The sequence below is a fragment of the Ranitomeya variabilis genome, chromosome 5 (genome assembly GCF_051348905.1).
Source record: "Ranitomeya variabilis isolate aRanVar5 chromosome 5, aRanVar5.hap1, whole genome shotgun sequence".
NCBI classification, from domain to species: domain Eukaryota; kingdom Metazoa; phylum Chordata; class Amphibia; order Anura; family Dendrobatidae; genus Ranitomeya; species Ranitomeya variabilis.
The window spans coordinates 542,631,028-542,658,619 of record NC_135236.1 but is presented as its reverse complement, the minus strand read 5'-3'; positions in this window follow the sequence as shown (position 1 = coordinate 542,658,619).

The following is a 27,592-nucleotide window of genomic DNA, read 5'->3' as shown; positions in this document are numbered from 1 at the left end:
CCCCGAATTACAGAAGAAAGGAGAAACCAAGGTGGCAGAACTAGCCCGGTTATTGAGGGCAAACTCCGCCAAGGGCAAAAAGGCAACCCAATCATCCTGATCCGCAGACACAAAACACCTCAAATAAGTCTCCAAGGTCTGATTAGTTCGCTCGGTCTGGCCATTAGTCTGAGGATGGAAAGCAGACGAAAAAGACAAATCAATGCCCATCCTAGCACAGAACGCTCGCCAAAATCTAGACACGAATTGGGTTCCCCTGTCAGAAACGATATTCTCCGGAATACCATGCAAGCGAACCACATTTTGAAAAAACAGAGGAACCAGCTCGGATGAGGAAGGCAATTTAGGCAAGGGGACCAAATGGACCATCTTAGAGAAACGGTCACACACCACCCAGATGACAGACATCTTCTGAGAAACAGGGAGATCAGAAATAAAATCCATGGAGATGTGAGTCCAAGGCCTCTTCGGAATAGGCAAAGATAACAACAATCCACTAGCCCGAGAACAACAAGGCTTGGCCCGAGCACAAACATCACAAGACTGCACAAAACCTCGCACATCTCGCGACAGGGAAGGCCACCAGAAGGACCTAGCCACCAAATCCCTGGTACCAAAGATTCCAGGATGACCAGCTAATGCAGAAGAATGGACCTCCGAGATGACTCTACTGGTCCAATCATCCGGAACAAACAGTCTACCAGGCGGGCAACGATCAGGTCTATCCGCCTGAAACTCCTGCAAGACCCGTCGCAAGTCTGGGGAAACAGCAGATAATATCACTCCATCCTTAAGGATACCTGTAGGTTCAGAATTACCAGGGGAATCAGGCTCAAAACTCCTAGAAAGGGCATCCGCCTTCACATTTTTAGAACCCGGTAGGTAAGAAACCACAAAATTAAACCGAGAGAAAAATAACGACCAGCGCGCCTGTCTAGGATTCAGGCGCCTGGCAGACTCAAGATAAATCAAATTCTTGTGGTCGGTCAATACCACCACCTGATGTCTAGCCCCCTCAAGCCAATGACGCCACTCCTCAAAAGCCCACTTCATAGCCAAGAGCTCCCGATTACCAATATCATAATTTCGCTCAGCGGGCGAAAATTTACGAGAAAAGAACGCGCAAGGTCTCATCACGGAGCAGTCGGAACTTTTCTGCGACAAAACCGCCCCAGCTCCGATTTCTGAAGCGTCGACCTCAACCTGAAAAGGAAGAGTAACATCAGGCTGACGCAATACAGGGGCGGAAGAAAAGCGGCGCTTAAGCTCCCGAAAGGCCTCCACAGCAGCAGGGGACCAATCAGCAATATCAGCACCCTTCTTAGTCAAATCAGTCAACGGCTTAGCAACATCAGAAAAACCAGTTATAAATCGACGATAAAAATTAGCAAAGCCCAAAAACTTCTGAAGGCTCTTAAGAGAAGAGGGTTGCGTCCAATCACAAATAGCCTGAACCTTGACAGGGTCCATCTCAATGGAAGAGGGGGAAAAAATGTACCCCAAAAACGAAATCTTTTGAACCCCAAAAACACACTTAGAACCCTTTACACACAAGGAATTAGAGCGCAAAACCTGAAAAACCCTCCTGACCTGTTGGACATGAGAGTCCCAGTCATCCGAAAAAATCAAAATATCATCCAGATACACAATCATAAATTTATCCAAATATTCACGGAAAATGTCATGCATAAAAGACTGAAAGACTGAAGGGGCATTTGAAAGACCAAAAGGCATTACTAAATACTCAAAATGGCCCTCAGGTGTATTAAATGCGGTTTTCCACTCATCCCCCTGCTTAATTCGCACTAAATTATACGCCCCACGAAGATCAATCTTAGAGAACCACTTGGCCCCCTTTATTCGAGCAAACAAATCAGTAAGCAGTGGCAAAGGATACTGATATTTAACCGTGATTTTATTCAAAAGCCGATAATCAATACACGGCCTCAAAGAGCCATCTTTTTTAGATACAAAGAAAAAACCGGCTCCTGAGGGAGATGACGAAGGACGAATATGTCCCTTTTCCAAGGACTCCTTAATATATTCCCGCATAGCAGCATGTTCAGGCACAGATAGATTAAATAAACGACCCTTTGGAAACTTACTGCCCGGAATCAGATCTATAGTACAATCGCAATCTCTGTGCGGAGGTAGTGAACCAAGTTTAGGCTCCTCAAAAACGTCACGATAATCAGATAAAAATTCCGGAATCTCAGAGGGAATAGATGACGAAATGGAAACCAAAGGTACGTCCCCATGAGTCCCCTGACATCCCCAGCTTAACACAGACATTGCTTTCCAGTCGAGGACTGGGTTATGAGATTGCAGCCATGGCAATCCAAGCACCAACACATCATGTAGATTATACAACACAAGGAAGCGAATAATCTCCTGGTGATCCGGATTAATACGCATAGTTACTTGTGTCCAGTATTGTGGTTTATTACTAGCCAATGGCATGGAGTCAATACCCTTCAGAGGTATAGGAACTTCCAGAGGCTCTAAATTAAACCCACAGCGTTTGGCAAAGGACCAATCCATAAGACTCAAAGCGGCGCCAGAGTCGACATAGGCGTCCGCGGTAATAGACGATAAAGAGCAAATCAGGGTCACAGATAGAATAAACTTAGACTGTAAAGTGCCAATTGAAACAGACTTATCAACCTTCTTAGTACGTTTAGAGCATGCTGATATAACATGAGTTGAATCACCACAATAGAAGCATAACCCATTTTTTCGCCTAAAATTCTGTCGTTCGCTTCTGGACAGAATTCTATCACATTGCATAATCTCTGGCGCCTTCTCAGTAGACACCGCCAAATGGTGCACAGGTTTGCGCTCCCGCAAACGCCGATCAATCTGAATAGCCATTGTCATGGACTCATTCAGACCTGTAGGCACAGGGAACCCCACCATAACATCTTTAATGGCATCAGAGAGACCCTCTCTGAAATTCGCCGCCAGGGCGCACTCATTCCACTGAGTAAGCACAGACCACTTACGAAATTTTTGGCAGTATATTTCAACCTCATCTTGCCCTTGAGACAGGGCCATCAAGGCTTTTTCAGCCTGAATCTCTAAATGAGGTTCCTCATAAAGCAACCCCAAAGCCAGGAAAAACGCATCCACATTGAGCAACGCAGGATCCCCTGGTGCCAAAGCAAATGCCCAGTCCTGAGGGTCGCCCCGGAGCAAGGAAATTACAATCCTGACCTGCTGTGCAGGATCTCCAGCGGAGCGAGATCTCAGAGACAAAAATAATTTACAATTATGTTTGAAATTCTGGAAGCGAGATCTATCCCCGGAGAAAAATTCAGGTAAAGGAATTCTAGGTTCAGATATAGGAGCATGAATTACAAAATCCTGTAAACTTTGAACCTTCATAGCGAGATTATCCAAACCAGTAGCTAAACTCTGAGGATCAATTTTAATCAGGTGAAATCAGAACCATTCAAGGATTAGAAGGAGAGAGAGACGAAGGCTGCAGTAAGCAGAGATGCAAGTGAATCAACTAATGAGCAAACTCAGAAAAAAAAAAAAAAAAAAAATTCTCTGCAGACTTCTTTTCTCTCCTTTCTTCTGCCAATTATTTTAACTCTTGGCCGGCCAAACTGTCATGGTTCTCAATGGCCAGAGACCGTAGTAAGCATACAAAAGGACTAGCTCTTGGAAGATGGGAACTCGAGCTGACTGTGAGCTAAACCTACCGCACAACTAACAGTGGCCGGGTAGCGTGCCTACGTTTTATCCCTAGACGCCCAGCGCCAGCCGGAGAACTGACTGACCCTAGCAGAGGAAAATACAGACCTGGCTTACCTCTAGAGAAATTTTCCCCAAAAGGCAGACAGTAGCCCCCACATATATTGTCGGTGATTTTAGAGGAAAATGACATACGAAGTATGAAGATAGGTTTAGCAAATTGAGGTCCGCTTACTAGATAGTAGGAAGACAGAAAAGGGAACTTCACAGTCAGCTGAAAACCCTTTCAATACACCATCCTGAAATTACTTTAAGACTCTAATATCAACTCATGACACCAGAGTGGCAATTTCAGCTCACAAGAGCTTCCAGCCTCAGAAAAATTCAAAAACAGAGAACTGGAACAAAAATGCAAAACAATCTTAGGACTACAAGTCCAACTTAGCTGATAGTAGTCTAGGAGCAGGAACATGCAACAGAAAGGCTTCTGGTAACATTGTTGGCCGGCATAGAAATGACTGAGGAGCAAGGCTAAATAGAAACTCCCACATCCTGATGGAAACAGGTGAACAGAGGAGATGAAGCACACAAGTTCAGTACCACCAGTAACCACCGGGGGAGCCCAGAAACCAAATTCACAACAGTCCTATATTCAAAAACACTTATTTTGGCTCCCGCTGATGCTCCTTAAGCCACAGTCCAATGGGGTAGTAGTAATGGCAACGGCCGGTGTAGGGTCCTCAGATGGGGTCGAAAGTTAACAATCCGTCTTCTGGCCACAGCAGGCGGTCTCCGGTTTTATTCGCTGAGCCCTTAGTCCATTTAACTGTGGAGCAAAAGAGTAAAGCTCTCCGCAAGGTTCATCATGGCACGTGTCTGTCTGAGCAGCTGCCATCACCTGAATGGCTGCTCTGCACGAATCTGCTCGACATTCGCTCCTCTATGTGCCAGCCAAAATGAGGATCGCTGTCATAGTCTCTGTCCCACACGGGTGCCGCTGTGTGTCTGTCAGCAATGGGGGATGCACATCAGGGTTCTGCACTGGGTCCTCGCTCCTCTGCATGAGCGTTGCACTCTGCTAAGCCGGGCGCTCAGCACTCTCATTGGCTCAGTGGCCCATACGCGAAAGCTCTGCCACAGTTCTGCCCCGCGCTGTTTCTCATACTGCGGAGTGCGCTGTACTACTGTGTTGTGAATTCTGCTCTTGGGTTCCCTCCGGTGGTTGTTGGTAGTAATGCAGTTGTCCCTGGGTTGCAATCCTGGGCAGGTGTCCCTGCTGATTGCAGCTCTGACTGGGATATTTAGGTGTGCAGGATTCATTAGCCCTTGCTAGTTGTCCATTGTTCTTGGAGGTTTTGCATCTCTGTCTGGTTCCTCCTGCCCTGCTGCCAAATCAGCAAAGATAAGTGTCTGGTTTTGCTTCTGCAGCACACATGCTGTGCTTTACAATTCAGTACTATTCAATGTTTTTTCTTGTCCAGCTTAGACTGTTTGGATATTTCAGTCAAGTTGGATTCTCAGGAGATGCAGATATACATTCCATGTCTTTAGTTAGATGGTGGAATTTTTGTATTATCTGCTGTGGATATTTTTAGGGTTTTATACTGACCGCTTAGTATTCTGTCCTATCCTTTCCTATTTAGCTAGCGTGGCCTCTTTTGCTAAATCCTGATTTCTGCCTGCGTGTGTCTTTCCTCTAATACTCACAGTCAATATTTGTGGGGGGCTGCCTATCCTTTGGGGTTCTGCTCTGAGGCAAGATAGAATTTCCATTTCCATCTATAGGGGTATTTAGTCCTCCGGCTGTGTCGAGGTGTCTAGGATGTGTTGGGTACACCCCACGGCTACTTCTAGTTGCGGTGACAGTTTAGGGTTTGCGGTCAGTACAGGTTCCACCTACTCCTGAGAAAGTCTCATGCGGCTCCAAGGTCACCGGATCATAACAGTACAACTGGCCAACAATGCATCTCAGAAGAAGGGAAGAAAGAGCCATTTTTTTCTGTAGCCTGCTTTGTCTTTTCTTCCCTCTTTTTCTCTGGGTGGCTGAGGAGTCTTGTGCTAGCATGGATGTTCAGGGATTAGCTTCTCCGGTAGACCAGCTTGCTGCTAGGGTACAGGGTATTTCTGATTATATTGTTCAGACTCCAGTTTTAGAGCCTAAGATTCCTACTCCTGATTTGTTTTTTGGGGACAGGTCCAAATTTTTGAGTTTTAAAAACAACTGTAAACTGTTTTTTGCTCTGAGACCTCGATCCTCTGGTGATTCCATTCAGCAGGTAAAAATTGTCATCTCCCTGCTGCGTGGTGATCCTCAGGATTGGGCATTTTCCCTGGAATCTGGGAATCCGGCCTAGATTAATGTAGACGCCTTTTTTCAGGCTTTAGGATTATTATATGATGAACCAAATTCTGTGGATCAAGCGGAGAAGACCTTGTTGGTCCTATCTCAGGGTCAAGAAGCGGCAGAATTGTATTGTCAGAAAATTAGAAAATGGTCTGTGTTGACTAAATGGAATGACGATGCTTTGGCGGCAATTTTCAGAAAGGGTCTTTCTGAATCCGTTAAAGATGTTATGGTGGGGTTTCCCACGCCTTTCAGTCTGAGTGATTCTATGTCTCTGGCCATTCAGATTGATCGGCGTTTGCGGGAGCGCAGGGCTGTGCGCGCTGTGGCGTTGTCCTCGGGGCGGATGCCTGAGTCAATGCAGTGTGGTAGGATTCTGTCTAGAACGGAGCAACAGGGATTCAGACGTCAGAATAGGTTGTGTTTTTATTGTGGCGATGCTTCTCATGTCATTTCAGTCTGCCCTAAGCGTACAAAGAGGATCGCTAGTTCATTTACCATCAGTACTGTACAACCTAAATTTTTATTATCTATGTCCTTGATCTGCTCATTGTCATCATTTTCTGTCATGGGGTTTGTGGATTCAGGCGCCGCCTTGAACTTAATGGACTTTGAGTTTGCCAGGCGTTGTGGTTTCCCCTTGCAGTTTTTGCAGAACCCTGTTCCTTTAAGGGGCATTGATGCTACACCTTTGGCTAAAAATAAGCCCCAGTTCTGGACACAGGTGACCATGTGCATGGCGCCAGCCCATCAGGAAGATTGTCGATTTCTGGTGTTGCATAATTTACATGATGCTATCGTGCTGGGTTTTCCGTGGTTGCAGGCACATAATCCTGTGTTGGATTGGAAGTCTATGTCTGTGACTAGTTGGGGATGTCAGGGGGTTCATAATGACGTTCCTTTGATGTCAATCTCCTTTTCTTCCACTTCTGAAATTCCAGAGTTTTTGTCTGATTTTCAGGATGTATTCGGTGAGCCCAAGTCCAGTTCCCTTCCACCGCATAGGGACTGTGATTGTGCGATTGACTTGATTCCAGGCTGTAAGTTTCCTATGGGCCGACTTTTCAACCTCTCTGTGCCTGAACATACCGCCATGCGGAGTTATGTTAAGGAGTCTTTGGAGAAAGGACATATTCGGCCATCTTCTTCACCGTTTGGAGCAGGATTTTTTTTTGTTGCTAAGAAGGATGGCTACTTGAGACCCTGTATTGATTATCGCCTCTTGAATAAGATCACGGTCAAGTTTCAATACCCTTTACCTCTACTTTCCAATTTGTTTGCTAGGATTAAGGGGGCTAGTTGGTTTACGACGATTGACCTTCGGGGGGCATATAATCTTGTTCGTATTAAGCAGGGCGATGAATGGAAAACTGTGTTTAATACTCCCGAAGGCCATTTTGAATACCTTGTGATGCCATTCGGGCTCTCTAATGCTCCATCTGTTTTTCAGCCCTTCATGCACGATATCTTCCGGACTTATCTTGATAAATTCATGATTGTATATTTGGATGACATTTTAATTTTTTCCGATGATTGGGAGTCTCATGTGAAACAGGTCAGGATGGTATTTCAGATCCTTCGTGATAATGCTTTGTTTGTGAAGGGGTCTAAGTGTCTCTTTGGAGTGCAGAAGGTTTCTTTTTTGGGCTTCATTTTTTCTCCCTCATCTATAGAGATGGATCCGGTTAAGGTTCAGGCCATTCATGATTGGATTCAACCCACATCTGTGAAGAGCCTTCAGAAATTGTTGGGCTTTGCTAATTTTTATCGCCGTTTCATTGCTAACTTCTCCAGTGTGGTTAAACCCCTGACCGATTTGACGAAGAAAGGCGCTGATGTGACGAATTGGTCCTCTGCGGCTGTCTCTGCCTTTCAGGAGCTTAAACGCTGATTTACTTCTGCCCCGGTGTTGTTTCAACCGGATGTTTCTCTTCCGTTTCAGGTTGAGGTTGACACTTCTGAGATTGGGGCAGGGGCCGTTTTGTCTCAGAGGGATCCTGTTGGTTCCTTGATGAAACCATGTGCCTTATTTCCCCGTAAGTTTTCGCCCGCTGAATGCAATTATGATGTCGGCAATCGGGAGTTGTTGGCTATGAAGTGGGCGTTTGAGGAGTGGCGACATTGGCTCGAGGGAGCTAAGCACCGTATTGTGGTCTTTACCGATCATAAAAATCTGATTTACCTCGAGTCTGCCAGGCGGCTGAATCCTAGACAGGCTCGATGGTCCTTGTTTTTTTCCCGTTTTGATTTTGTGGTCTCGTATCTTCCGGGTTCTAAGAATATTAAGGCTGATGCCCTCTCTAGGAGTTTTTTGCCTGATTCTCCTGAGGTCCTTGAACCGGTCGGCATTCTGAAAGAAGGGGTGGTCCTTTCTGCCATCTCCCCTGATTTACGACGGGTTCTTCAGGAATTTCAGGCTGACAAACCTGACCGCTGTCCAGTGGGGAAACTGTTTGTTCCTGATAGATGGACTAGTAGAGTGATTTCTGAGGTTCATTGTTCTCTGTTGGCTGGCCATCCTGGTATTTTTGGTACCAGAGATTTGGTTGGTAGGTCCTTTTGGTGGCCTTCTTTGTCATGTCATGTGCGTTCTTTTGTGCAGTCCTGTGGGACTTGTGCGCGGGCCAAGCCTTGTTGTTCCCGTGCTAGTGGGATGCTTTTGCCTTTGCCGGTCCCTGAGAGGCCCTGGACGTATATTTCTATGGATTTTATTTCTCATCTTCCGGTTTCCGAGAAGATGTCTGTCATCTGGGTTGTTTGTGACCGGTTCTCTAAGATGGTTCATTTGGTGCCTTTGCCTAAATTGCCTTCCTCTTCTGATTTGGTTCCGTTGTTTTTTCAGCATTTGGTTCGTTTGCATAGTATTCCGGAGAATATTGTGTCCGACAGAGGTTCCCAGTTTGTTTCTCGGTTTTGGCGGGCCTTTTGTGCTAAGCTGGGCATTGATTTGTCTTTTTCTTCCGCATTTCATCCTCAGACAAATGGCCAGACCGAGCGAACTAATCAGACTTTAGAAACTTATCTGAGATGCTTTGTGTCTGCTGATCAAGATGATTGGGTGGCTTTCTTGCCATTGGCCAAGTTTGCCCTTAATAATCGGGCTAGTTCGGCTACTTTGGTTTCGCCCTTCTTTTGTAATTTTGGTTTTCATCCTCATTTTTCTTTGGGGCAGGTTGAGCCTTCTGACTTTCCTGGTGTGGATTCTGTGGTTGACAGGTTGCAGCAGATTTGGGCTCATGTGGTGGACAATTTGGTATTGTCTCAGGAGGAGGCTCAACGTTTTGCTAACCGTCGTCGGTGTGTTGGTTCCCGGCTTCGGGTTGGGGATCTGGTCTGGTTGTCTTCCCGTCATGTTCCTATGAAGGTTTCTTCCCCTAAGTTTAAGCCTCGCTTTATTGGTCCTTATAGGATTTCTGAGATTATTAATCCGGTGTCTTTTCGATTGGCCCTTCCGACTTCTTTTGCTATCCATAATGTCTTCCATAGATCTTTATTGCGGAAATATGTGGTGCCCGTTGTTCCCTCTGTTGATCCTCCGGCCCCTGTGTTGGTTGATGGGGAGTTGGAGTATGTGGTTGAGAAGATTTTGGATTCTCGCTTTTCGAGGCGGAGGCTTCAGTACCTTGTCAAATGGAAGGGTTATGGCCAGGAGGATATTTCTTGGGTTTTTGCCTCTGATGTCCATGATGCTGATTTGGTCCATGCCTTTCATCTGGCTCGTCCTGATCGGCCTGGGGGCTCTGGTGAGGGTTCGGTGACCCCTCCTCAAGGGGGGGGTACTGTTGTGAATTCTGCTCTTGGGTTCCCTCCGGTGGTTGTTTGTAGTAATGCAGTTGTCCCTGGGTTGCAATCCTGGGAAGGTGTCCCTGCTGATTGCAGCTCTGACTGGGATATTTAGGTGTGCAGGATTCATTAGCCCTTGCCAGTTGTCCACTGTTCTTGGAGGTTTTGCATCTCTGTCTGGTTCCTCCTGCCCTGCTGCCAAATCAGCAAAGATAAGTGTCTGGTTTTGTTTCTGCAGCACACATGCTGTGTGCTTTACAATTCAGTACTATTCAATGTTTTTTCTTGTCCAGCTTAGACTGTGTTTGGATATTTCAGTCAAGTTGGATTCTCAGGAGATGCAGATATACATTCCATGTCTTTAGTTAGATGGTGGAATTTTTGTATTATCTGCTGTGGATATTTTTAGGGTTTTATTCTGACTGCTTAGTAGTCTGTCCTATCCTTTCCTATTTAGCTAGCGTGGCCTCTTTTGCTAAATCCTGATTTCTGCCTGCGTGTGTCTTTCCTCTAATACTCACAGTCAATATTTGTGGGGGGCTGCCTATCCTTTGGGGTTCTGCTCTGAGGCAAGATAGAATTCCCATTTCCATCTATAAGGGTACTTAGTCCTCCGGCTGTGTCGAGGTGTCTAGGATGTGTTAGGTACACCCCACGGCTACTTCTAGTTGCGGTGACAGTTTAGGGTTTGCGGTCAGTACAGGTTCCACCTACTCCTGAGAAAGTCTCATGCGGCTCCAAGGTCACCGGATCATAACACTCCTGCCTCTGCCCTTGCTGCCAGCAGGAAACTCACTGTTTCTTCGCGTGTTCTCCTCACTGCCTGGCTTAGTCATGCCCCCTCTTCCCAGATCATGGGGTCTGTTCTGCCCCCTATTCTTTCCCCCCGGGCAAAATGGGATGCAACCTCAGCAGTTCCGGACCCAGCATGATGCAGGCACCTGCAGCCCGGTCTTCCTCCTAACTAATTATGCAGCTAGTTTTAGTAAGTAGAGCACTTACATGTAAGCATAACTTATAACACTATACAGAGTAGCATGATCAAGCTATATGACAGTCTGTGCAGCCAGTTAAGAGAATGAAACACACATAGGAAAGTTGATAAAACATTGTCCCCACATGCCCCAAAGCGTTTCTCTGTCAGGGCAAAGAAGCACTATCACTAAGCAACATGTCCGTGATGCCAAATGGAAGCAAATCAGAAGCCATCCATTCTGCATCCATGTCTTACGGATCCCAATATATCATTACAATGAATTGGGGGAGCGAGAGATGCACAGTAGGGGGAGCAAGTCCCTGCTGGAGTATGCTTCGGTTGACAATTCTAACGGATACTTAGCAGATTCCTCTCTCTAAGCAATATGCACAGTGACAGTGCGCTCTCTTTTTGGCTCTGATCAGAAGTGACATGACTTGCGGGGACAGGGTTGGTCTATGCTGGTTCCTTCTTTACTTACACTGTACACTTTGTTGCTAGCTTGTCACTTCTGATCAGAGTCAATGAAGGAGCACACTGTCACTGTGCACTGAGAAGTGCACAGTGACAGAAATCTACTGATTAGACCTTGCAGTTGAAAACCTATGCCTTCTCAGTAGGGCAGGAAGTAGCCCAGGGAAGAGGCAGGGGCTGATGATGTTTCATTTGAGTATACCAGTATGCACTGGGATTCTAAAACAAATTGTCATAAAAAAGGAAGTAAAGGAAGTAGCATAAAAATAAAGCAGTTAGGGAATTTTAGTGAAAGAATATTAGAAACAAAGATTAGATTATTAAATTAAATATATAGAGTTTAGGATGAAAATACCATTTTGTTTTATACCACCCTTTTAAAAATATGCATCCATCTCATATTAAATAGTGCCCTCTTGTTATATATGGTGCCTTTTCTTATTACATAGTTTCCTGTATTTTGTATAGCGCTATGTTTTTTATAGCACTGTACATAAGCGGAAAAAACTGCCTCTGTCATTTTGCATCTTCAGATGTGCACCTGAGCACCTGTGTGATAATCATGTGACCTATCGCATGATCTATCAAAGGGGATCATGTGACATGTCACCTGATAACTCAGATGCTGGGGGCCCTGGATACTCTTAATCTGCCACTGGAAGCAGGGCCGGCGTCAGCACCCGGCACACCCGGGCAAGTGCAGGGGCCCTGAGCAGGCGGAGGGGCCCACTCGCAATCGGGAACACTCTTACTATTTCATTGCAAGTACCTTGTGTGAGTCTGGCTCTGGCTGTCCTGTTTGCACCTGTCCTTGTATTCGTCTTGTGTGAACTTGCTCCTGTCTGTCCTGAGTGTACTTGTCCTTCCTGACTCAGTCTGTTCTATGTGAACCTGCTCCTGTCTGTCTTGTGGGAACCTGCAGTCCCCTGCCTGTCTGCATCTGCGGTTCCCTGTCTGCCTGCACATGCGGTCCAGTTCTCCCTTGCCAGAGACCCAGTTCTTCCTGAAGCCATTCCTGTCTGTCCTGTCTGAACTGGGTCCTACCCCATTCTGTATTCCAGTTGTACCTGCCAGAGACCCAGTTCTTCCTGAAGCTGTTCCTGCCCGTCCAGTCTGAATTGGGTCCAACGCCTGCCTGCTTATCTGTTGTGTCAGCAAGCATCTTAATATCTTGTTGAGGGTCAGCTGCTGTGTGACCGAGGTTAATCCTAGTGTAGCGCCTGGTCACGCCTTCCCAGGCACTATTCAAATCATGGCACGGGGTCAGTCTTGGTGAGACACTCAGTCACGCCCCTCCAGGCTCTCGTTGGTGCACAGCACAGTGGGACCATGATCTATGCTTGTGCTCAACAGTCAGAGCGCGAACATAACAGAGCCTTCTCCATACTTTCTTTTTCCACTCATACTAGTACAGGTTGATCTTAGTTTCATCTCTCCAAAGAATGCTTTTCCAGAGCTAGTTACCAGAGGCAGGGTACCAGGTCTATCTGATTACATATGGTACAATACTGCTCTCTGTGCGCCCTAAATTGCTAGGGCTTTTCAGGGAGAGGGAGGGAAAACCGTCGTTGAGCGGGGATGCCATAGCGCAGGATTGAAGGGTGCCAACCTCTGCTGGTAGGAAGGGAATCTATAGTGAATTAATAGGGTGATTGTTTTCTCCCTTCTATTTAATTGCCCACATATGTGCAGATTTATATCATATGGGGTAATGATGATGTAATGTTGAAAATATTTGTTGTATATTATTTTATATATCTACATTAAAAGTTATGATTTAATTGAGCGCTATTCGGTCAATTCTATGTATTTATGGTGCCTATTTATTTGATTAACAGTGAACACTAAAAGAAATCAAGTCATTTCTTCTTCAGTTTGCAAGCACTAGACCTGTTGTTAGGCCGGGGTCACATTTGCATGTGCAATGCTAGAAACTCGCGCGAGTCTCTCGCCTCAATACCCGGCACTGCCACCGGCACTCAGGACCGGAGCGTGCGGCTGCATAGAAATATATGAAGCTGAACGCTTCGGTCCCGAGTGCCGACGACAGTGCTGGGTATTGAGGTGAGAGACTCACGCGAGTTTCTCTCATTGCACACGTAAGTGTGACCCCAGCCTAACGCTACAACCACTGTTTGTTAAAAATCCTTGGTTTCTTCCAATATAAACTGCATATAAAAACTAGCACGGCCGGCATCTGCCCCCAAATAGGGATAATTTCTGGAATGTTTCTTTAATTTTTAAAAGTCTAAAAGTCCAACAGTGCAGTTTGTTATTAAAATAGCTTGTGTCTATAACTGCTTACCATCCATTTACCCATATACGTTAATTTTTTGACCTTTGCTTATACAGCACCATCATATTCCAAAGCACTTTAGAGACATCGTTATCACTATCCCTATTTTGGCTCACAATCAAAATACCTTATCATTACTGTTTGGGGTGAAACTGGAATACCCAGAGGAAATCCACACAAACACATGAGAACACATAAACTCCTTAACGATGCAAAGCTACTGTACTAACCACTGAGCCACCATGCTGCTCATTTCTGGAGGTCACTTTCACATTCCTTAGGCTGTGCAGACATTATAGAACTTAAAAGGTGTTTACTACAGTTCTAGGAGGCAATTGGAGGCTTTGCTGTATTTTCAAATCGCAGATAATCAATTTTTTTTTAACAAGTGCAGCTAAGCTGGCAAATGTGAATTTAAAAGGATTCACTCTTCCCTACTTGACACCATACCTGGTGCTCTGCTTTTGATCACTGCCGCTGCTATTCCCAAGCGATGCTGCCACTTCCTCTGGTGCAAAATGGCAATTTCAATCACAAAGGAAGCAAAGGAAGCACAGTTGCAAATTGGAACCATGCCCTCCCCCATGTCAATTGCCAGGGTATGGGCCAGATGATGTCAGAACGTTATTAATAAAAGTGGTGGGTCTCACTTTTGGAACCAGAGAAAGTGGTCCCATCACATGAGAATGTCAGCAGGGGAAGTTAAAAGCACAGGACAAGATATGGCGTCCATTCATTAGTTATAGGTAAATTATTTTTTTTAGATAAAAGCTGTTACTTTATCTTCTTTAAAACACAAATAATTGTTTCAAAAGCATCATATTCATGAGTGTATTACCGCTCTTTACAACCTCTGAATATGATGGCACAATAAAGCACCTACAGACCTACCATGTGCCAGTGATATGATTGGTGACTACTTATTTGACGGACCTTTTACGGACCCAGGTATGACTATAACCTCTGCTCACCTTATAGCTATATCTCTGGTGGAACCCTTCTAAACGTCTGTATGTCTTTCACCTTTTAAAATTATTTATTTCAAGGTAGGGTGTCACGATATTTCCTACAGCAGTGCCCAATGATTGAAGATGTGCGAAGGAATGATGAGAGGTAAGCATCTGTATGTCTAGTTTGCGGTGTGGTCTGTGTCTTGTATAAGTAGCAGTCTGGTTTTGCATCTGTTAAAAAATGCAAGCATAAGGGCAGTGTGAACAGAGCCTTGCATAAATTAAGGAATGAAACCGCAGCAGATGACAAATGGCACTCACATACCAATCCATGTTGCATCTGACTTGGATGAATGCCCTTTTTAACAGGATGTGGATAAAAGTTGTTGTTTTCTTTCTATATGTGGATGTCCTACCTAACGACATAAGGTTCCTAATCCTTAAAAGGAAGAGAAAATCAAGTCAAGAAACCTTCCATCGCTTTTCTAAGCACATATCCATCTGTTAACTGGGTTGACATACACAAGTAAGAGACCGTTTCCTGCAATAGATTACTGCAGTCTACCTAACTGTTTGAAAGACCTACAAACAGACCCTAATCGTAGTCATGTAAGACTAATGAGACCTATAATATTGATTATGTTATGCTGGGAGAACATTGTGCACTGTGTTTGTTTGTCTTATCAGTTCCTGTATGTAGGATTTCCTTTTAATGCAATGTAAATGTCTAAAGCCTGGAACCATACTTAGAAAAGACTGAACACCTGTATTCCTCAATGCATTCCGGACGTTTCTGCACTTTTGCCATTGCTCGGTTGTCCTGGATGAACTCACTAATTGTAACAGGATTCAGCTGCGTTCACTGTGGGAGAGTGACATCAGATGCTAAAAATCTCCTTGGTTTCCACCATAATTATGTTGTTCTACACCGGGAAACATGGAAGGAAAAGAGCAGACAAACGGATGTGAATGATGGAGGATTCACATCCTAGAGCAGGGAGGTGGAAGTGAGGAATATAGTGTGATAACTATATTTGTACACTCTGCCTATTAAGGGATCTAGAATTTCCTGAAAGAAACAACTGGGGTTGAGCTGAGACAGCAAATGACTAAGACAAAAATGGTATTGGAATTCTACTACATCATCCAATAGCTTTGTACATTTTTAAGAAAATTGGGAATAATAATGAATGGTGAAATGTGAGTTATAAAAATAACCCAGACATAAAATACATGCTGAGACACAGAGGAAAGCCGACTGGCCATAGACGTGAATTTCTGCTTGACGATCTAAAGTCTTTATGATGATCTCCTATTAACATGTACATTTATATCACAACAACATGCTATGGGGCAGGATGTCGGGTGGCTGCGGCTGCTAGACCTCAGGAGAAAATAAGAGAAACAGATAAAAAAAATAAACCTGTAACAACCATCTTGGAAGCAATCAATAATGTGCTTTCAAGTGCAGAAAAATATAGGATGCCTTTAAAGAGGATATCCGGGACTTTACAAAGAAAGGCATGTAGTTGCTAACAGAAGTAACTACCTGCCTGTTGTACCCAGCGCCAGTTTTTGACTGCTCCTGCCAAAGATTCAGCTGCTCCCTGTCAACAGAGCAGCGGTTTCTCTTCCTGATGACAGGGTGGGAAGACTGGTGTCATGCTGATTGATAGCCGGCTTCCTCCAATTAGGCAGCGAAAGTGGGCTGTCAATCAGCATGACACCAGTAGTCCTGCCCTGTCAACAGGAAGAGACACTGCTGCTCTGTTGACAGGGAGCAGCTGAATCTCTGGCAGGAGTGGTCAATGACTTGCACCGGGTACACAAGGCAGGTAGTTACGTTGGATAGCAACTACATGCCTTTTTTTAAAGTCTCGGATATCAACCTTAAATTCACTTAAAGGGAACCTGTCAGGTGAAAAAACACTATTAACCTGAAGATATTGGGATAATGTGAAAGTTAGTAGTGTTCTGAAGCGGTGCAGCAACTGCGTTGAAAGCCCTGCTGCCGGTAGGAAATTAACTTCAATCCTAATCCTCCTGGCAGCCTCCGGTATTTCAGTCACAGAGGTGCAGCCGTTACTGCTTCAGTGACTACTCAGTACATAGTAGCTGTAACCAGCACCTGGCACTGACTGACAGCCATTTCTGTACTGATGCACTGTTGAACAGGCTTTCAGTTAGTTCCAGGGTGTGGTTACACCATTATTATACCTCTCAATCATCATTTATCCAGCTGGATAGTGGATGAGTGAACACGTCTTTATAGAATCTAGATTGCTACATATATCTTCTCATCATGATGGTGGGGGCTCAGTTCCAAATTTTGCATTGGGGCCCATAGGACTCTAGTTACATCACTGGCACCCAAAAATTTTATCATTCAAGCTGTCACTACTATAGGTTAGGTTAGCACAGCAGTTTGCACAGGCGCACTTCTCTCTTACACCTTAGAGTAGGATATTGATGAGGCTGTGCTGCCATTTCTGCTGTGTCATTACCCAGTGTGCAGGAGCTGCCCCAATCTCCTCCTTCTGCTGCTAATATTTTTAATAAGATTCCTGTGGGTTCCGAAGACTGTGAGGAAAAGCAACTTACATTTTTAGATATTTTATGTGAAATTGATATGTATAATATAATAGTAGATCTATAAAGTTGTGTGAAAACATGTTTGCCCCTTTCCTATCATTTTGCATGTTTGTCACACTTAAATGTTTCAGCTCACAAAACAAATTTAAGGGAAAAGAAATCCAAACTTACAGGGCCCTGTGTGAAAAAGAGATTGCCCCCTAAATCCAGTAACTGATTGGGCCACCCTTAGCAGCAACAACTGCAATCAATCATTTGCGATAACTGCCAAAGAGTCTTTTACATGCTCTGGAGGAATTTTAGGCCACTCATTTTTGCAGAGTTGTTTTAATTCAGTCTCATTGGAGGGTTTCCTGTTGTGAATTCCATTCTCGGACTCCCTCCTGTGGTCATGAATGGTACTTTGGTTAGTTCTGCTCTTGGACTCCCTCTGGTGGCTTTGAGCGGAACTGCTGGTCACTGAGGTTGATTTTGTCAGCTGCTCTCGTTTATTGCTATGCTGGCTTCCCTATTTAACTCCACTCAGATCGTTACTTGATGCCAGCTGTCAATGTTTCAGTATTGGTTCAGATCTCTCTTGGACTTCTCTGAGGACCTGTCTACTCCAGCAGAAGCTAAGTCTTTGCTAGTTCATTTGTTGTTACTGCTTCCTGAATATATTTCTTAGTACTGCAAATTTCTAGTCCAGCTTGCTATCTTGATATTCCCTTGCTAGCTGGAAGCTCTGGGGTGCAGAGTGGCACCTCCACACCGTGAGTCGGTGTGGGGAGTCTTTTTGCTTACTCTGCGTGGTTTTTTGTAGTCTTTTGTGCTGACCGCATAGTTCCCTTTTCTATCCTCTGACTATTTAGTGAAGTCTGGCCTCCTTTGCTAAAAACTGTTTCATTCCTGTGTTTGTGACTTTCCTCTTAACTCACAGTCAATATATGTGGGGGGCTGCCTTTACCTTTGGGGAATTTCTCTGAGGCAAGGTTAGGCTTCTATTTCTATCTTTAGGGGTAGTTAGCTCTTAGGCTGTGAAGAGGCGTCTAGAGAGAGTTAGGTACGCTCCACGGCTATTTCTAGTGTGTGTGATAGGAGTAGAGTTGCGGTCATCAGAGTTCCCACTTTCCCAGAGCTTGTTCCGATTACTAGTTTACTCATCAGGTCATTCCGGGTGCTCCTAACCATCAGGTCCATAACAGTACAGCTGGCCCACAAAGTGTTAATGCATCTCAAAAGAGGGATAAGAGAAGTTCTGAACCCATTTTTTTTTCTTTGCAGTGTGTTTTATCTCTCTTTTCCCCTTAATCTCTGGGTGGTTCAGGACTCAGGTGTAGATATGGATATTCAAGGTCTGTCCTCTTGTGTGGATCATCTCACTGCAAGAGTACAAAGCATTCAAGATTATGTAGTTCAGAATCCGATGTTAGAGCCTAGAATTCCAATTCCTGATTTGTTTTCTGGGGATAGATCTAAGTTTCTGAATTTGAAAAATAATTGTAAACTGTTTCTTGCTTTGAAACCCCGCTCCTCTGGTGACCCCATTCAGCAAGTAAAAATTATTATTTCTTTGTTGCGTGGCGACCCTCAAGACTGGGCATTCTCCCTTGCGCCAGGAGATCCTGCATTGCTTAATGTAGATGCGTTTTTTCTGGCACTTGGATTGCTTTATGACGAACCGAATTCAGTGGATCAGGCAGAGAAAATCTTGCTAGCTTTGTGTCAGGGTCAGGATGAAGCAGAGATATATTGTCAGAAGTTTAGAAAATGGTCTGTGCTTACTCAACGGAATGAGTGTGCCCTGGCAGCAATTTTTAGAAAGGGTCTTTCTGAAGCCCTTAAGGATGTTATGGTGGGATTCCCCACGCCTGCTGGTCTGAATGAATCAATGTCCTTGGCCATCCAAATTGATCGGCGTTTGCGTGAGCGCAAAATTGTGCACCATTTGGCGGTGTCCTCTGAGCAGAGGCCTGAGCTTATGCAATGTGATAGAACTTTGACCAGAACTGAACGGCAAGAACACAGACGTCAGAATAGGCTGTGTTTTTACTGTGGTGACCCCACTCATGCTATCTCTGATTGTCCTAAGCGCACTAAGCGGTTCGCTAGGTCTGTCACCATTGGTACTGTACAGCCTAAATTTCTTTTGTCTGTTACTCTGATTTGCTCTTTGTCATCCTACTTGGTTATGGCATTTGTGGATTGAGGCGCTGCCCTGAATTTGATGGACTTGGAGTTTGCCAGGCGCTGTGGTTTTTTCTTGGAGCCTTTGCAGTATCCTATTCCATTAAGGGGAATTGATGCCACGCCGTTGGCCAAGAATAAACCTCAGTACTGGACTCAGTTGACCATGTGCATGGCTCCTGCACATCAGGAAGATATTCGCTTTTTGGTGTTGCATAATTTGCATGATGTGGTCGTATTGGGTTTGCCTTGGCTACAGGTTCATAATCCAGTATTGGAGTGGAAATCAATGTCTGTGTCTAGTTGGGGTTGTCAAGGGGTACATGGCGATGTTCCATTGGTGTCAATTTCTGCTTCCACTCTGTCATGGTTCCCAATGGCAAGGGAACGTCAGAGAACATAAATAACAGAACAGCTCTTGGGTGATGGAATCTCGAGCTGACCGTGAGCTAAACCTACCACACAACTAACAGTGGCCGGGTGGCGTACCTACGTTTTATCCCTAGACGCCTAGCGCCAGCCGGAGGACTAACTAACCCTAATAGAGGAAAAGACAGACCTGGCTTACCTCTAGGGAAATTCCCCCAAAAAGGAGACAGAAGCCCCCCACATATATTGACGGTGAGTTCAGAGGAAAAGACATACGCAGTATGAAGGTAGGTTCAGCAAAGCGAGGTCCGCTTACTAGATAGCAAGAAGATACAATAGGGAACTTCACGGTCAGCTGAAAACCCTATTAAAATACCATCCCGAAATTACTTTAAGACTCATGTGTCAACTCATGACACCGGAGTGGCAATTTCGGCCCACAAGAGCTTCCAGCTACAGAAAAATAACATAACTGTGAACTGGAACAAAAATGCAAAACAAACTTAGGACTAAGAGTCCAACTTAGCTGATAGTAGTCTAGAAGCAGGAACATGCAACAGAAAGGCTCTGGTTACATTGACGGCCGGCACTAGAATAACTGAGCAGCAAGGCTAAATAGGATACACCCATATCCTAATGGAAACAGGTGAACAGAGAAAGTGAAGCACACAAGTCCAGTACCACCAGTGACCACCGGGGGAGCCCAAAAACCAAACTCACAACAGTACCCCCCCCTCAAGGAGGGGGCACCGAACCCTCACAAGAACCACCAGGGCGATCAGGACGAGCCCTATGAAAGGCACGGACCAAATCAGAGGCATGAACATCAGAGGCTGTCACCCAAGAATTATCCTCTTGACCGTAGCCCTTCCACTTGACCAGATACTGAACTTTCCATCTGGAAACACGGGAGTCCAAGATCTTCTCCACAACGTACTCCAATTCACCCTCAACCAACACCGGAGCGGGAGGCTCAACGGAAGGCACAACCGGTACCTCATACCTGCGCAATAATGACCGATGGAAGACATTATGGATAGAAAAAGATGCTGGGAGGTCCAATCGAAAGGACACGGGGTTAAGAATCTCAAAAATCTTATACGGGCCAATGAACCGAGGCTTAAACTTAGGAGAAGAAACCCTCATAGGGACAAAACGAGAAGACAACCACACCAAGTCCCCAACACGAAGACGAGGACCAACACGACGACGGCGGTTAGCAAAATGCCGAGTCTTCTCCTGGGACAACTCCAAATTGTCCACCACCTGTCCCCAAATCCGATGCAACCTATCCACCACAGTATCCACTCCAGGACAATCCGAAGACTCCACCTGACCGGAAGAAAAATGAGGATGAAACCCCGAATTGCAAAAGAAAGGAGAAACCAAAGTGGCAGAACTAGCCCGATTATTGAGGGCAAACTCCGCCAACGGCAAAAAGGCAACCCAGTCATCCTGATCCGCAGACACAAAACACCTCAAATAAGTCTCCAAGGTCTGATTAGTTCGCTCAGTCTGGCCATTAGTCTGAGGATGGAACGCAGACGAAAAAGACAAATCAATGCCCATCCTAGCACAGAACGCCCGCCAAAATCTAGACACGAACTGGGTCCCCCTGTCAGAAACGATATTCTCCGGAATACCATGCAAGCGAACCACATTTTGAAAAAACAGAGGAACCAACTTGGATGAGGAAGGCAACTTAGGCAAGGGCACCAAATGAACCATCTTTGAAAAACGGTCACACACCACCCAGATGACAGACATTTTCTGAGAAACAGGGAGATCAGAAATAAAATCCATAGAGATGTGAGTCCAAGGCCTCTTCGGAATAGGCAAAGATAACAACAATCCGCTAGCCCGAGAACAACAAGGTTTGGCCCGAGCACAAACATCACAAGACTGCACAAAAACTCGTACATCTCGAGACAGGGAAGGCCACCAGAAGGACCTAGCCACCAAATCCCTGGTACCAAAGATCCCGGGATGACCTGCCAACACAGAAGAATGAACCTCCGAGATGACTCTACTGGTCCAATCATCAGGAACAAACAGTCTACCAGGCGGGCAACGATCAGGTCTATCCGCCTGAAACTCCTGCAAAGCCCGTCGCAGGTCTGTGGAAACAGCAGATAATATCACCCCATCCTTAAGGATACCTGTAGGTTCAGAATCACCAGGGGAATCAGGCTCAAAACTCCTAGAAAGGGCATCCGCCTTCACATTTTTAGAACCTGGTAAGTATGAGACCACAAAATTAAACCGAGAGAAAAACAACGACCAGCGCGCCTGTCTAGGATTCAGGCGCCTGGCAGACTCAAGATAAATCAAATTCTTGTGATCGGTCAATACCACCACCTGATGTCTAGCCCCCTCAAGCCAATGACGCAACTCCTCAAAAGCCCACTTCATAGCCAAAAGCTCCCGATTACCAATATCATAATTTCGCTCGGCGGGCGAAAATTTTCGAGAAAAGAACGCACAAGGTCTCATCACGGAGCAGTCGGAACTTTTCTGCGACAAGACCGCCCCAGCTCCGATCTCGGAAGCATCGACCTCAACCTGAAAAGGAAGAGTAACATCAGGCTGACGCAACACAGGGGCGGAAGAAAAGCGGCGCTTAAGCTCCCGAAAGGCCTCCACAGCAGCAGGGGACCAATCAGCAACATCAGCACCCTTTTTGGTCAAATCAGTCAAAGGTTTAGCAACATCAGAAAAACCAGTTATAAATCGACGATAAAAATTAGCAAAGCCCAAAAATTTCTGAAGGCTCTTAAGAGAAGAAGGTTGCGTCCAATCACAAATAGCCCGAACCTTGACAGGATCCATCTCAATGGAAGAGGGGGAAAAAATGTACCCCAAAAAAGAAATCTTTTGAACCCCAAAAATACATTTAGAACCCTTCACACACAAGGAATTAGCCCGCAAAACCTGAAAAACCCTCCTGACCTGTTGGACATGAGAATCCCAGTCATCCGAAAAAATCAAAATATCATCCAGATAGACGATCATAAATTTATCCAAATATTCACGGAAAATGTCATGCATAAAGGACTGAAAGACTGAAGGGGCATTTGAAAGACCAAAAGGCATTACTAAATACTCAAAATGGCCCTCGGGCGTATTAAATGCGGTTTTCCACTCATCCCCCTGCTTAAGTCGCACCAAATTATACGCCCCACGGAGATCAATCTTAGAGAACCACTTAGCCCCTTTTATTCGAGCAAACAAATCAGTCAGCAGTGGCAGAGGATACTGATATTTGACTGTAATTTTATTCAAGAGTCGATAATCAATACACGGCCTCAAAGAGCCATCTTTTTTAGATACAAAGAAAAAACCGGCTCCTAAGGGAGATGAAGAAGGACGAATATGTCCCTTTTCCAGGGACTCCTTAATATATTCTCGCATAGCAGCATGTTCAGGTACAGATAGATTAAATAAACGACCCTTTGGAAATTTACTGCCCGGAATCAGATCTATGGTACAATCGCAATCTCTGTGAGGAGGTAGTGAACCAAGCTTAGGCTCCTCAAAAACATCACGATAATCAGATAAAAATTCCGGAATCTCAGAGGGAATAGATGACGAAATGGAAACCAAAGGTACGTCCCCATGAGCCCCCTGACATCCCCAGCTTAACACAGACATTGCTTTCCAGTCAAGGACTGGGTTATGAGATTGTAACCATGGTAATCCGAGCACCAAAACGTAATGTAGATTGTACAACACAAGGAAGCGAATCATCTCCTGATGGTCTGGATTCATACGCATAGTCACTTGTGTCCAGTATTGTGGTTTATTACTAGCCAATGGTGTAGAGTCAATACCCTTCAGAGGTATAGGAACTTCCAGAGGCTCTAGATCAAACCCACAGCGCCTGGCAAAGGACCAATCCATTAGACTCAAAGCGGCGCCAGAGTCGACATAGGCATCCGCGGTAATTGACGATAATGAACAAATCAAGGTCACAGACAGAATAAACTTCGACTGTAAAGTGCCAATTGAAATAGACTTATCAACCTTTTTTGTACGTTTAGAGCATGCTGATATAACATGAGTTGAATCACCACAATAGAAGCACAACCCATTTTTTCGCCTAAAATTCTGCCGTTCGCTTCTGGACAGAATTCTATCACATTGCATATTTTCTGGAGCCTTCTCAGAAGACACTGCCAAATGGTGCACAGGTTTGCGCTCCCGCAAACGCCGATCAATCTGAATAGCCATTGTCATGGACTCATTCAGACCTGTAGGTGCAGGGAACCCCACCATAACATCTTTAATGGCATCAGAGAGACCCTCTCTGAAATTCGCCGCCAGGGCGCACTCATTCCACTGAGTAAGCACAGACCATTTACGAAATTTTTGGCAGTATATTTCAGCTTCATCTTGCCCTTGAGATAGGGCCATCAAGGCTTTTTCAGCCTGAATCTCTAAGTTAGGTTCCTCATAAAGCAACCCCAAAGCCAGAAAAAACGCATCCACATTGAGCAACGCAGGATCCCCGGGTGCCAATGCAAATGCCCAGTCTTGAGGGTCACCCCGCAGCAAGGAAATTACTATCCTAACCTGCTGTGCGGGATCTCCAGCGGAGCGAGATCTCAGGGAAAGAAATAATTTACAATTATTTTTGAAATTCAGGAAACGAGATCTATCCCCGGAGAAAAATTCTGGTATAGGAATTCTAGGTTCAGATATAGGAGCATGAATAACAAAATCCTGTAAATTTTGAACCTTCGTAGCAAGATTATTCAAACCTGTAGCCAAACTCTGAGGATCCATTTTAATCAGGTGAGATCAGAGCCATTCAAGGATTAGAAGGAGAGAGAGAGACAAAGGCTGCAATTAGAGCAGAAATGCAACTAAGTCAACTATAGAGCAAGCTCAGAGGAAAAAAAAAAAAAAAAATCTGCAGACTTCTTTTTCTCTCCTTTCTTCTGCCAACGGTTTTAACACTGGGCCGGCCATACTGTCATGGTTCCCAATGGCAAGGGAACGTCAGAGAACATAAATAACAGAACAGCTCTTGGGTGATGGAATCTCGAGCTGACCGTGAGCTAAACCTACCACACAACTAACAGTGGCCGGGTGGCGTACCTACGTTTTATCCCTAGACGCCTAGCGCCAGCCGGAGGACTAACTAACCCTAATAGAGGAAAAGACAGACCTGGCTTACCTCTAGGGAAATTCCCCCAAAAAGGAGACAGAAGCCCCCCACATATATTGACGGTGAGTTCAGAGGAAAAGACATACGCAGTATGAAGGTAGGTTCAGCAAAGCGAGGTCCGCTTACTAGATAGCAAGAAGATACAATAGGGAACTTCACGGTCAGCTGAAAACCCTATTAAAATACCATCCCGAAATTACTTTAAGACTCATGTGTCAACTCATGACACCGGAGTGGCAATTTCGGCCCACAAGAGCTTCCAGCTACAGAAAAATAACATAACTGTGAACTGGAACAAAAATGCAAAACAAACTTAGGACTAAGAGTCCAACTTAGCTGATAGTAGTCTAGAAGCAGGAACATGCAACAGAAAGGCTCTGGTTACATTGATGGCCGGCACTAGAATAACTGAGCAGCAAGGCTAAATAGGATACACCCATATCCTAATGGAAACAGGTGAACAGAGAAAGTGAAGCACACAAGTCCAGTACCACCAGTGACCACCGGGGGAGCCCAAAAACCAAACTCACAACACCACTCCTTCTGAAGTCCCTGAGTTTCTGTCGGATTACCAGGATGTATTTGATGAGCCCAAATCCAGTGTCCTACCCCCTCATAGGGATTGTGATTGTGCTATAAATTTGATTCCTGGTAGTAAGTTTCCTAAGGGCCGACTTTTCAATTTATCGGTGCCAGAGCACGCCGCTATGCGGAGTTATATAAAGGAGTCCTTAGAGAAAGGGCATATTCGCCCGTCTTCATCACCGTTGGGAGCAGGGTTCTTTTCTGTGGCCAAGAAGGATGGTTCTCTGAGACCCTGTATAGATTACCGCCTTCTCAATAAGATCACTGTCAAATTTCAGTACCCTTTGCCTCTGCTGTCTGATTTGTTTGCTCGGATTAAGGGGGCTAGTTGGTTCACCAAGATAGATCTTCGAGGGGCGTATAACCTTGTGCGTATTAAACAGGGCGATGAATGGAAAACAGCATTTAATACGCCCGAGGGCCATTTTGAGTACCTGGTAATGCCATTCGGGCTTTCAAATGCTCCATCTGTGTTTCAGTCCTTTATGCATGACATCTTCCGAAAATATCTGGATAGATTCATGATTGTATATTTGGATGATATTTTGGTCTTTTCGGATGATTGGGAGTTTCATGTGAAACAGGTCAGAATGGTATTCCAGGTCCTTTGTGCTAATTCCTTGTTTGTGAAGGGGTCTAAATGTCTCTTCAGAGTTCAGAAGGTTTCCTTTTTGGGCTTCATTTTTTCCCCTTCTACTATCGAGATGGACCCTGTTAAAGTTCAGGCCATTCATGATTGGACTCAACCTACATCTATGAACAGCCTCCAGAAATTCCTGGGCTTTGCTAATTTTTACCGTCGCTTCATCGCTAATTTTTCTAGTGTGGTTAAACCTTTGACTGATTTGACAAAGAAAGGTGCTGATGTGGTGAATTGGTCCTCTGCGGCCGTTGAGGCTTTTCAGGAGCTGAAACGTCGTTTTTCTTCGGCCCCTGTGTTGTGTCAGCCAGATGTTTCGCTCCCTTTTCAGGTCAAGGTTGATGCTTCTGAGATTGGAGCAGGAGCTGTTTTGTCTCAAAAAAGTTCTGATGGCTCTGTGATGAAGCCATGTGCCTTCTTTTCTAGATAGTTTTCGCCTGCTGAGCGTAATTATGATGTTGGCAATCGGGAGCTGCTAGCTATGAAGTGGGCATTCGAGGAGTGGCGACATTGGCTTGAGGGAGCCAAGCACCGCGTGGTGGTCTTGACGGATCACAAAAATCTGACCTATCTCGAGTCTTCCAAGCGGTTGAATCCTAGACAGGCTCAATGGTCGCTGTTCTTCTCCCGTTTCGATTTTGTGGTCTCATACCTTCCAGGTTCTAAGAATGTGAAGGCGGATGCCCTTTCTAGGAGTTTTGTGCCTGATTCTCCGGGAGTCCCTGAGCCGGCTGGTATTCTCAAAGAGGGGGTAATTCTGTCTGCCATCTCCCCTGATTTGCGGCGGGTGCTGCAGGAGTTTCAGGCTGATAGACCTGACCGTTGTCCAGCGGAGAAACTATTTGTCCCTGATAGATGGACTAGCAGAGTTATTTCTGAGATTCATTGCTCAGTGTTGGCTGGTCATCCTGGGATTTTTGGGACCAGAGATTTGGTGGCTAGGTTCTTTTGGTGGCTTTCCTTGTCTCGGGATGTGCGTTCTTTTGTGCAGTCCTGTGGGACTTGTGCTCAGGCTAAGCCCTGCTGTTCTCGTGCCAGTGGGTTGCTTTTGCCCTTGCCAGTCCCGAAAAGGCCTTGGACGCATGTTTCCATGGATTTTATTTCAGATCTTCCTGTCTCTCAAAGGATGTCTGTCATCTGGGTGGTTTGTGATCGCTTTTCTAAGATGGTCCATTTGGTACCCTTGCCTAAATTACCTTCCTCCTCTGATTTGGTGCCATTATTTTTTCAACATGTGGTTCATTTGCATGGCATTCCGGAGAACATTGTGTCGGACAGAGGTTCCCAGTTTGTCTCTAGGTTTTGGCGGTCCTTTTGTGCTAAGATGGGCATTGATTTGTCTTTTTCTTCGGCTTTCCATCCTCAAACAAATGGCCAAACCGAACGAACCAACCAGACTTTGGAAACCTATCTGAGATGCTTTGTTTCTGCTGATCAGGATGATTGGGTGACCTTCTTGCCTTTGGCTGAGTTCGCCCTTAATAATCGGGCTAGTTCGGCTACTTTGGTTTCGCCTTTTTTTTGCAATTCTGGGTTTCATCCTCGTTT